Below are 12,804 nucleotides of genomic sequence, written 5' to 3'. Positions count from 1 at the left end.
CAGTGCAGTTTCTTGGAGCCTGGAGTCGACTACAGAAATTAAGGATAGGCACAGCATGCGGCTGATGGGGAAGAGAAAGAAAGATGTAGATAGCAGATATATTTTATTGCTTTGGTTTCTAACTTGCCTGTTTTCTTTCTTTTGCTAATAAATCACTGCATTCAGCCTTTAAGTTACTACCCCGTTCCACCATCTCATCCTCTTTGCCACCTATTTAAAAAGCTGCATGCAAAACAACCAGGATCTATACTCCTCCACCCTCCCACCACCCATCCTTCCTTGTGCATTTGTAGCAGATCCTGGCTCAGTTACAACGGGGAAAGATATCCTTCTTGAGCTTGCCTCGCCCCATCCCCTCCCCCCAACCCAAATTGAGCTTCTTTACCTGCCCAGTTATTCCCCTTAGCTCGAGACCTGAGCCTGAAGCATGCATCGGTCAAAACGAATTTCCTGAGGTCTGTGGATAAGGCGACTGTCGCTGCCTTTTCAGAGGCGTCAGGCTTGAGCGTCTATCTCCGGGAGTGCGGGAAGGAAGAACAGACAACGGAGGGGAGCAGGAGGAGGAGGAGAGGAAAAGAGCTGGGAAGGAGGAGGCGGTGGTGGAGCCCGAGAAGGCTGGGTTACGTGACGCGGGGTGCTGTCCTTCTGAAAGAGAAGGGCGGAGCTGAGCTCTCCGCAGTACCGTGGAGAGCGGCAGGCGGTCTCAAGCTGGGACACTGGTGGGGTCGGCCCGCGGGCGCAGCCCCTTCAGCTCCAGGTCAGGATGCTGCGGAGCGAGGTGTTTCTACGTTGGCTTCATCCCCTTGCAGGGGGAGGCCGATCCTGGGGGCGGGGACCTGCCGCAAGCGCTCGTAACTTGTCACCACCCACCCTGAGAGAGAGAGAGAGAGAGAGAGAGAGAGAGATAACACCAGAGAACCGAATAGCCTACTGAGCATGCCCAGCCCCTGCTAGACCCACGGAAAGCGGTGTGAAGATTTCACTTTTCCGGGGTTTAGTCTTGATTTGGGCGAGGCTACCTGAGAGGGTTCCAGCGAAGGACTCGGCAGCCAAAAGAAAGGAGCCAAGGAGTCACTATTTGAGATGAGCTCTGCTTTTACTTGTGCACTTTGCTCTCCTGCTTGGAACCCCTGAAAAGCTGCAGCTCTTCTAGGAATGCAGGGACAGGCAAGGCTCCCACAGTCGCTGGCATTCCCCCGATCCAACGCCGCTGCCCACCCCTTACTTGGCCCTGGCCTGAGTGATCCCTTCGTACCTTCATGATGCGTCTAGGCTGTGCCAAAAGGATGTGAGAAGGACCCGCCAGGGTAACGCGGCAACTAAGTTGAAGACCAGACCAAACTGAAGTCTGTCTAAAAAGGTGGTTTTCGTGCCAGCATCGCGTCATCCCCCAGCTTTCAGTGCTCATCCAAGTTCTGTACCTGTTTAACTCTTCCCTCTGTCTCCTCCTTTCTTTTGCAGTTGGTAAAACCTGGAGCGAGTGAAACTGTTTGCAGGCTCTAACCATATCACTGGGCATGCCCAGTGGGCCTTTCTGGCTTTGGTGACAAAGGAGTTAACGCTGAGGGAACTTGCAGAATTGGTAGTAGAGAAGTCTGAAGTGTGTGGCTTTAAATTATAGTTGGAGTCCTATGAACATTTAAATTCCTAATCCTATTATATTCCTAGCCTGGGTTAGTCTTAGAACAGAAACAACAGACATATTTATTTCAACACCACAAACCTAATAGCTTCAGCCTCAAATGCTCTAAGGGAAGACTATTTTCTGCCTCTAGGCCCTATAAAGCAAGACTGTAAGAACTAGACAAACTCAGGCGTACTGAAATAATATACATTCCAAATGTAACATTCATTTCCTTCCAAAGAAACCAGAATTCATGCCTGTGATAGCTTGTTTATACTTTCACTACTTTTGTAAAATATTCTAAATAACATGAAGTCAGGAACCACACATTTTATTATTTTTATCGCATTCAGAAAGGCAGTGTGGTCAGGAAAGTAAATGTGCAGGAACTTACATCGGTTTGTCTGGGCTTGAATTCCATCTCTGCCATTTGTTAGCTGTGATCTTGGGTAAGATATTTAACCTTAAGATACTCAGTCACCTCATCTGTGAAATGGATATATTAATAATTCCCATTTCTTCTGTTTTTGTGAAGATTAAATAATAAATGGACCTACACTATTTACAATTGTGTTGAGTAAATGCTAGCCATTTTTATTAGTTCCAAGCCTGCTCTGTTCTGTTTGACCCAATGAAAGTAACTCCTCTGAACTCTAGATACCTTGACTGTAAAATACAGGTTTTAGTGATTGCCAAATTATTCCACAAGATTTTAGTGAGAATATAATAAAGTAATAACTAGTAACATGATTTAAAAATTTTAAATAATGTAAAGGTAAGTTTCATTTTAAAAAAACCTTTGTAAGTTTTGAAGTAATTAAGTGAACTTGCCCCCCTCCCCAAAATATTCTACTTACTTCAGAGGTTCTTCAATTTTCCTATCATTTACCAATAGGTGCTAGAGCACATCACACATAAGGTATGCCCACATGTCTCTAGTGCAGAGGTAAAGCTTGTTAAAAAAATAAGTGAAATGGACAGCCCCATTTTTAAAAACAAATCTAAAAGGGTTCCCTGATGTCCTTAAGGTCTTGTGTGTGCATTCATCAGTAAATTTCATGATGCTGGCAGAAGATTTCTAAAGTCACTCTTAAGAGCTTAAGCCCTGTGTTTTACTTGGATTCTTAGAAAACCCATTAATTGCCTCTAGTGTTTTATGATGGGAACAAGTATCTAGTTTATTTAATTTTGCCTTTGTGAATCTTAGTATTATCTTCAGTATGGTTACACAGTATTTCTATTGGTTCATGGTTTTCCTCAGTCTGTATTCTGTGGTTTTCTGATTTAAAGACATGTTAACCTTCTTTTTCTTTATGCATAACTTTTGAAACAGTAAGTCCTCTGTACCCACCCCTCAGTCCGTTACATCCACAAACATATACTCTAAACAGAGAGACTTGATTATGTGCTGCAGTAATCACCTTTGTAGTTATCCGATGTAATTACTGTATCTAATCTAAGGAACATGAGCAGCCACAAGATTTCTTTCTTTCTTCAGTAAGTATGCAGAGGGAAAGCTCTCAATGTGTGTTTAGGATGGAGGAAAAAAATCACATAATTTGGTGAGCAAAGCTCTTGCTTTATTTTCAAGTATAACTTCCTGAGTTGTTTCCAGATGCACTGCTTCAACTCTCTAAATGATAGTTTCCTCACCAGTAGAATGGGGACATGGCACCTCACTTTATCAGACCTGATGAGGAGAGTGCCAGCTTCGAACGTTGAGTGCCTACTCTATGCCAGACAGTGCTGCAAGTGCTTCACATGCATTAACTTAGTTAATCCCTCACAATAATGCTAAGGTTGATTCAACGTCTTCACTCATGTCACCAAAGAGAAAAGTGAAGCATAGAGAAATTAATGAAAAAAGTCAAGGTCGCGCTAGCAAGTAAAAATGCAAAGAAAGAAACAAACTCAACACTGATCTTAACCATCTTAAAACTGCCTCTCATCACATGATCAAATATTCCCTAGTACCCTGCTTGGCACAATGCAGATACTAATAAATGACGATTCCTTTCTTTTCTAAGAGCTAATAAATGTTAATTCCTTTTTTCTTTCTAAGAGTTTCATCAAGAGGAATCCAGAAAACTTAACAGTCAATTTTGAAATGTTGTAATGACATTCTTTAATGACAAATACTATATGAAATATCTTAAGGAAAACAGCTGAGGTGTTTTTAATGTTAATGGCATTTTCTTTGTGGATAAAATGTCAAATGATTCTTATAGATCTGAATTTGAGGCAATTTATCATTTATCAGAGCAATCTCATCTTTTTCTAGAAAGATGGAAAATAGGATGAATTCCTATCAAATTTCTTTAGGAAATCTACACACTTTAGGCTTACAGTAATGTATAAAGGATTTTAACTCCTGCCCCTTGCTACCACTCAGAACAAATGAGATAATTGTGAAATCAAGGTAGTTATTTATGATTATGTCTAATTGGGAGAATTTCTGACATCTCCAATGTGGAAACAAATAATATCTCATGAATAAACAGGTAAACATTTTGCAACAATGAATATAAAAATTCAGGATCACCATAAACAAATATATTTCCATAAGGTATTAAATATCAATGAGTATCCTCACATGGAAACTCACTCCTCACTACAAATAAAGAAAACTAAATGGTAACATTTTTGATGGAGAAATGAATACAGAGAGATTCTGGGTTTATTGCTGCAATTATAGCTTGTGCTTTAACATTAGGAAATCAGTGTAAACATCTACTTTCTCAGTTAACATTAAGGTAAGGTAATGTATAGTCTTTGAGCTACCCATGAATTCTTAGATTAATCACAAGTTGGAAGGGGTTTTTAACTTTATTAATATAAGTGATTTAAGAAGAAAATACATTATTATAATGAGAGAGAATATGAGCTAATATGTATTAAATACCTTTCCACTGACAAAGATAAACAAAAGAGCAATCAGATTTATCACTCTGAGGGAATTTTTCTATTTTGCTGTGATTCAGGCAATTGAAATGGAGCAACTTTTTCTACTGTAATAATGGCATTAATCAGGAGAGATTAGATTACATGATATTCTCAACTAAATTTTAGTTTAATAGTGAATTCCTCTAACCAATTAAAGTATCCTTATTGCATAATTGGAATGCTGTTATTTAGTTTATGACTTATTTATTTTAATAATAAATATAACTTGTTATCTGGCTTGTGATTAAATGTCTCTAGCTGGCTTCCTTTATATAAACAAATATAAGTTTCTGGTTACAAAACTGATAAATAGTTATTGAACATGCTTTGTATAAACCTCATTTTCACCATCACCACAAGAGAAACTTTTAAATGCAAGGGCATAGTATCAGGTCTAGGGCTTTGGTCTCAACCACAGACTGGAATGAACATATTGGAACTTACATACAGAAAAAGTCCACATATTTCCAATGAAGCTTAAGTTACTTTCAGGAGGAATAAGCCAACTCAGCATGTTAACTACTTTTGTGCTCCTTGGGGGTGGGGCAGCGGAATTTAGTATAGTAAAATTAGGCTACTTTTGCATGAGTATATAATTTTACAGTAATTGGAATATAGAATGTGATTTTAAAATGGCTACAAATCATTAGAATAATACTAATTATTAAGGTATCAAGCTACAGTAGAGAAGCAAATAGGTACTTGAGAAGTACATAAATTCAAAATGATGCACCTGCTAGAGAGGTTTCAACGTGAGAACCCTGCAGTGAGTTTGATGGGCGGTGTTTTTAAATCTAGGACGGCACTAACACCTGGGTATGTTTTTGTCTTGCCTACTCCCACCCCGCCCTCTCCCACAATGACAAACAGTCTTTCTGAAGCAAAATAGCAGCTACTAAAATAAGTTTGTGAGAAGCCCCCGTCTGGGGCTTTATTTCTCTCATTCCTTCAGCTATCTTCATTATCCCGTGTAAGAACTTCTCTCACACTCTCTTTTCGGCCCCTCCTCCCACCCTCCCCCCCCTAAAGCCAGTTCCTTCCATTTTCAACTGCCAGATTCCAGGAAAGGAATTTTCTCATTCATCAGAAACTGGCGTTACTCTTATTTTTATTGGGTTTCTGCAACCAATTATTTGCTTAATTTAACCAGATCTGCTTAGTTTTCCTTATTGTGGCTTTTGAGGGAAGAACAAGAAAATTTTGCTTAAAGTTAGAGATGCCATAGAGATTCAAGCCTTAGTGTATCTTTGCTTCATTTCAGCCTATTTCTGCCCCTGGAAGCTGTGAAATCAATGTTCTGTGGTGGCTAGTGGAATATTTTAGGGTTTGCTTTTTAAACACAACTCATGTTTTTATTTTTGTTTTTGTTTGTTGTTTGTTTCCCATTCTTATCACCTTCACACTACCCCCCCTACTTTTGTATATAATTTCAAGGCTCTTTCTTTATTCACAGTTTTCTCCTTGTTCTGTTTTCATATTTACATTTAATATCCGGTTTTTTTCCTGCTGCATCTGCTTAATATTGTATTTCATTGAATTATACATAAAAAATTCTTTATACACTCATATAAATATATACATACATACACAGAGCTAAGTATGTTAACATAAACAAAAATGGCCGATATTAGATATACTTTTTTGGAACTTCATAAATTTGAGTAATAATACCTATTGTTTTCCAGAAAAAAATAATTTTAGGCTTTTGAAAAGAGTTTTATTTTTATATGGCCTTTGCTCTTGCTGAAGGAGAAACAACAATAAAATGGAAAAGAACTACACCCTAAACTATAGACATGCACTTGCTCTAGACATCTCATTGCATGAGACTGCAGTCCAGTACTAGGCAATCTAAAGTTCTCTAGATCAAGGGGAACAGACTGAAGTGACTAAGGAAGTCCAGCATATGACATACTGGAGTGAGGTGAACTGAACGGGGAAACAATGAGGACCGGGTAAACCTCTGTGGCCAACTCTAATTCTCTAACAGGGACATCCACTCCTCAGCTCTAGCAACTTGTGGTCATGTAGCTACAGTGTTGTCAGACCACAGAATTTTTCAGCAGCAGCTAGAAACCTGGAATTTTATGTAAAATCTTTTGATTTTTAAAATCTTAAATCATTAAAAAGTAATAACCTCCACAGCCACAACACTATGCAGGATAAAACAAACTTCTTTGCTGGTTAGCAAAGGCACATGGGCTGCCAATTTGTCACCTTCATAGACTCATGTATTATTTTTCTCTGAGTTCAACATTTCAAAAGATTTATTTACATGTTCTAAATCCAGCCAAGGACTATGAAATAGATGAATAGATAAAATAAAGATTAAAGGTTTATTTTTGGAATCATGAAAATGCTGTTCAGTATACTTGCTTAGTATATGACAGGAAACACTAGGTTCTGAGTTATGTTTTCTAGTTCTAGCTACGTTATTAGTTTTTTTTAGTATCGTAGGTAAATCTCTTAGCTTCCCCTAGTTGAATGCCTGCTTGATATATGTTGTGGGTTGAATTGTATCCCCTAAAAAGACATGATGAATTTCTTACCCCCAGTATCTAGGAATATGACCTTATTTGGAAATAGGCCTTTGCAGATGCCATCAAGTTAAGATGACGTCATATTGGATTAGAGTGGGCCTAAATCTAATGATTAGTGTCCTTATAATGAGAGAGAGATTTGAAGACAGGAGGCACAAGAAAATAGTCCTGCAAAGACAAATAAATTGGGCTGGTGCAGCTATAAACCATGGCATACCGAGGAATGCTGGCAACCACCAGAATATCTGAGAGAGGCATGGAACAGACTCTGTCTTAGAGTCTCAAGAAAGAACCAACCTATTGACAATTTGGTTTCAGACATATTGACTCCGAAATGGTGTGAAAATATATTTATGTTGTTTTAAATTGCCTAGTTTATGATTTGTTTTGACAGCCCTAGGAAGCTAATCCAGTATACATGATAGAGAAGTTGGGAAAATAGCAGTATAAAGAAAATTTGTATACAAGGTGGTTTGCTAAATTGTTTTACATATATATTACCTGAATTCATGTATCAACCTTGAGAAGTAAACATTCATTCATTCTCTCTCTCAAAAGAATATATGTTAGAGATGGTAATTAACTTGCCTCCATACTCAAGGACTGTTTCTTGATGGAGTAAGGACCAGATCTAAGACTAAAGCCCGTTTTCTTTTTCACTTATCATCATAAAATAAAAGTATTATCCTGGAGTCCTTTAATTTTTAAGAGACTGAAATTTTTAAAAATACCACAGTAAAGAAAGAATACCCTGCCCATATGGATATATCTCAGTACATTTTAGATATGTATAGGTCTTTGATAGGATATTAGGACAAGAAAAAGAAATATTGTCCTTTTTCAATGATTTAGTATCATCAGTGTTTTAAAACTAAACTTATTTATTATTGTATGACATAATGCAACATAGAAAACATAAATCTAGAGCTTAATCAATTTCAAAAAGTAAACACACCTAGGTAACTTTCATCAAGAATATCATACTCATATTTCTTCCAGTCATTTCCTATCCCTTCCTCCATAAATGTAATCAATATCTTTATTTCTAACTCCAAAATTAATTTGATGACTGTTTGTGAAATCTATCCATGTTATTGCATGCAGCAGTAATTTGTTCATTTTCAATACTGTATTCAGTTTTGTAAATAACTAATCTTTATTTATCTATCCAATTGTCAATAAATCATTGCATTGTTTTCAGTATTTAACACTTATAAATAATATGCTATAAATATTTTTATACTGTTATTTGATACAAATATATACATCATTGCATTGAGTCCATGCCTAACTTCGGAACTGCTAGGGCATGAGTTATCTTCAGGAGTTGCTGCCAAACAGATTTCCAAAGTTATATCAGTCTATACTCTACAAAGCAGTGTGTAAGAGTGCCTCACTTCCTGGTTAACTAATATTTATCAATCATTTTAATTTTACATATTTTAGTTGATCCTATTGGTATCTCATTATGGTTTTATTTTTTTAATTTTCCAGATCACTAATGATGTCATTAGGATATCCTCTTTTGGAAAGTAGCCTATTCAAGTATATTTTGCCCATTTTTCTCTTTGCTTACCTATCTTTAAAATTAATTGTAAGAGTTTTTATATATTCTGGATATGTTCTTTTACACTTAAGTGTATTAAAATATCTTCCCCTTTTGGTAGCTTAACTTTGTGCCTTTTTCTTTTTTTTCAATTGTTATTATTTTTTTAATAAACAGAAAACTTTAATATAAATGTAGTCAGATTTATTAATGTTTTCCATTGTGGTCATTTTGTGTGTCCTATTTAAGAAATATTGCCTGTCCTGAGTTGTATTTTCCTATATTACCATGTAGATATCTAAAAAATATCTTTTACATTTAGATCAACATTGCATCCGGTATCACTTTCTTTCTTGATAAGGACGTCCAGTTAACTCAAAACACTACCCAGTTTTCTTTTTATTAGTTTTTGGTGGTATGTCCTCTTTTTAATATTTTACTTCTATATAAATGAGGATAATGTCCTCATTTTTCTGCAGTGTTATCTTTGCCAAAAATCAAATATCAAGTGTTAATGTATGTGAATGTATGTCTTACACACCATTTTGTTTCACTGATCTATTGATCTTTGTTACAGTCTCAATTAATGAACTTTTACAATTAAATATTTTATCTGGTAGCTTTTATTAATTCACCATTATGCACAGTACCTATTTCATTTTATTTATTAGCTATCATTTATAAGGTTAGGTAATTCTTTGATAACTTCAATCTACTAATATACTTGAATTTCCTCAAATGGTATTTCAACATCCTTTTATACAATTACATAATTTTTCTTCTGTCCTCTGTTAATATGATTAACAACACTGGTTAACCACTATTCAATTTCTGTCATATACCCTACTTGATCATGATATATTACTCTTTTATTAATTTTGTTTGGTAATACTTTATATAGGATCTCTGCACCTCAATTCCTGAAAGAGAATGACCTGTAATTTAGGAACAAGGCAATGCTATCCATTTAAAAAACAAGATGAGACATGTTCCCACTTTTTTTCCCTATTCTTTCAAAGAGTTTATGTAATATTGTCATTGTTTCTCATTAAATGCTTGACAGAATATTCAACAGAGAGGTTATCTAAACTAACAGCTTATATATATTTTTTATTCATATTCCTACTCATATTCCTGTTCACATTCATTCATATCCCTACTTAGAGGGTCAAATTTTCCCTTAATATCAGTAATTTTTATTCTTCTCCTTTGCCTTTATAACTCATGGTAGGGAGTAATTAACATATCATCTTTCCTAAGAATCAGTGTTTGCGCTTACTTTTTATTCTTTTTTTCCCACATAATTGACTTCTAATCTTTAAAGTTATTTGTTCTTATTTCCTTCTGGTTTAATGCCTTCTTTTTCTAGCTTCTGGCTAAATTCCTGAGATGCATACTTATAACATTAATTGTAACTTTTTCCTCTTTTTAAATATATTATTTATCCTTCAACATGACTCTAGTTGCACCCCAAGACTTCTGCTGTGTAAAATTTTCATTATTATTCAGGTAAAATTTTTATTTTTCATTTCTACAATAATTAAGATCTCTTTTTTTTTTAGTCCATAGATGCTTAGACTTTTCTGAGTTAACTTTCAAACATTAGGGGAATATTATGAAAAGTATTTCACAATTTATATATTTTATAGTACAATTTCATTAAATTTGTTGAAACTTATTACTTTAAGGACTGGAATGTGTTAATTTTTCTGTGTTGTAAACATTTGAAAAGAATGTTTGCTCCACAGTTGTGCATTGTTCTATTATAACATTTATTTATCATGTAATTCATATATATCCTTTATGGTCTGTAAAATTTTCTGCATACATTTTGTTATAAATATAATTTTATATATTTTAACATACTTCATAATTATATGTTTGCCTAATTTAATGAGAAAAAAAATGTGTTATATATTCCTGGTGTTGAATGTTTTAATCAACATACTATTCTTTTTTTATTTCTATTAATGCTGCTACTTCTGGCCTGAAGTTTATTTTTTCAGATATTTGTATAGCTACCCAGTTTTTTTTATGTTAGTTTTTGGTGGTATGTCTTCTTTTAAATCTTTTACTTCAATATATGTTTATTTAACATGCTTCTCTATAAATTGAATTTGTTTGAGTTTTAAAATTACTTATAACAATTTTTGTCTTTGGAGTTCTTTGTCTATATACACCTAAAGTAATTCCTGATGTATTTAGATATAAATCTATGATCTTACTACTTATTTTGTCACTACCTTACCTATTCTAGGTTTCTTTTTTCCTCTCCTTTACGGCATTCTGTTGAATTAGTCAATTATTTGTATTATTTAATTTTTCTTTCTAGTAACTTCTAGTAATTTCCTAGGGTAATAGCATGCACACTTGACTTATTAGAGCCTAACATAAATTAATATTTTCAAAGCTTAATAATAATTAATATTAATAGTAAGATGCAGACTTTTAAACTCTTTACCTTTCTCCTTTCTGGCTTTTGTGCTATTGTTGTCTTGTATTATATTTCTACATTATATATATTACAATTTTTATTTTATATGTCAATATTTATTTATAATTATGTACATTCTTAACTTTTCATAGGTCTTTATTACTTCCTCCATATACTTGTTTGCAAGGGTTTATTTATTTCTGGTATTCCTTTGTTATTTCATTTAGCATGCACCACTGGTGGCAAAAATTTCAGATTATTTTCTCTTTTTTAAAGAGATTTTATTTATTTATTTTTAGAGAGAGGGGAAAGGAGGGAGAAAGAAAGGGAGAGAAATATAAATGTGTGGTTGCCTCTCATGCACTCCCTACTGGGGACCTGGCCTGCAACCCAGGTGTGTGGCCTGACTGGGAATGGAACTGGCATCCCTTTGGTTTACAGGCAGACACTTAATCCACTGAGCCACACTAGCTAGGGCAGATCTTTTTCAATATACTTATTTTACTGTCATTTTTTAAAGAAAATTTTAGCTTATAGAAAAATATTTTTTGAAAATAATTTTTTCAGCATTTAAAAAATAGCATCCCAACAACTTCTAGCTTCAATCAATTATGTTGAAATGTCCGCTGTAAAAGGCATCTTGCTGATCCTTTAAGGTAATTTGTGTTTTTTGTCCCAGTGGTGATTTTCAGATTTTTTTTTTTACTGTGGTTTAAGGTAGGTTTACTATGAGTTTCTATTTTTCTTTATGTTTTTCCCTGCCTAAGGTCTTCTGAAAAGTGTAACCTGAAACTTTTCATCAATTTTGGAGAATTATTGGCCAATAATCAAAATTTCTTGACCCCTATTATTTCTCTCTTTTCTCTCTCTGTCTCTCTCGTCTTGCTTGAATTACAATTTCACATACCTAAGAACATTTCAAAACATTCTATATGTAGCAAGTGATTTTTCTATTTTTTATTCGTTTTTATTTCTATGTTTTAGTCTTCATGTTTTATATTGATTTAATATCTAGTTTACTAATTTTCCTTCTGCTGATTTGAACCTACTCCATATCAGTTTATTTAAATAGTTTTATTTTTACAGTTATATAATTTTTATTTATTATTTATTCTAGTTTCTAATAAAATCTTATCATATTAACTGCTGTCACATATTAATCACGATATTTGCAAATTCTGTATCTGATAACTCCAATATGTGAAACACAGGTTATTTTATTTTTTCTCCTTTTTACACTCTTTCTTTTTTCAATCATTTTGCTATTTGTCAAGTGTCTGTAAATTTTTTATTGATTCTCATCAAAGTAACAGGACAGCACTTGCCTACTGTTAGATATCATTACCCAGCAACTATAGGCAGCCTCCATTGTACTTCAAGGCCTATACACTTCTTTCAAGATTTTTCTTGAAAACTTGTTATTGGCGGGGCAGTTAGTCTACATAAATTATTCTACCATCACTGGAAATCAGACCTCAAAGACTATATTTTTCCCTATTATTAAAGAAAATTCATGGTATGTCAAGGGCAGGATTTGTAAACTATAGTTCTGGAAAGATGTCAAGACAAGTTTATACTCAATATCAAGACCTTATTCTTTATCCAATAAGCACAAGATAGAATGGATTTCCTCATGTAATAAATAGCTTTATGCAGAATTTCATCTTCTACCAGCATATTAATCCCAAGTGCAAACAGTTGTGTTTTTCATTATGTT

The 12,804-nt window shown here is 34.5% G+C and overlaps 1 protein-coding gene across 7 annotated transcripts in view; it reads right to left on the bottom strand.

Annotated features, from left to right (window-relative positions):
• NRXN1 (neurexin 1) overlaps nt 1–629 on the bottom strand; it is a 1,065,318-nt gene extending 1,064,689 nt beyond the window's left edge. For all 7 annotated transcript variants that reach the window (XM_054575454.1, XM_054575455.1, XM_054575456.1 and 4 more), the window contains exon 1: nt 386–629. The gene's annotated coding sequence lies outside the window, so the exon portion shown is untranslated. The remainder of the gene's footprint in view (nt 1–385) is intronic.
• Nucleotides 630–12,804: the final 12,175 nt, after the last annotated feature.

Source organism: Pteronotus mesoamericanus, unplaced genomic scaffold, assembly GCF_021234165.1.
Source record: "Pteronotus mesoamericanus isolate MK-2021 breed Mesoamerican mustached bat unplaced genomic scaffold, CSHL_Meso_final contig_291, whole genome shotgun sequence".
NCBI classification, from domain to species: domain Eukaryota; kingdom Metazoa; phylum Chordata; class Mammalia; order Chiroptera; family Mormoopidae; genus Pteronotus; species Pteronotus mesoamericanus.
This window is presented reverse-complemented; position numbering and strand designations above follow the sequence as displayed.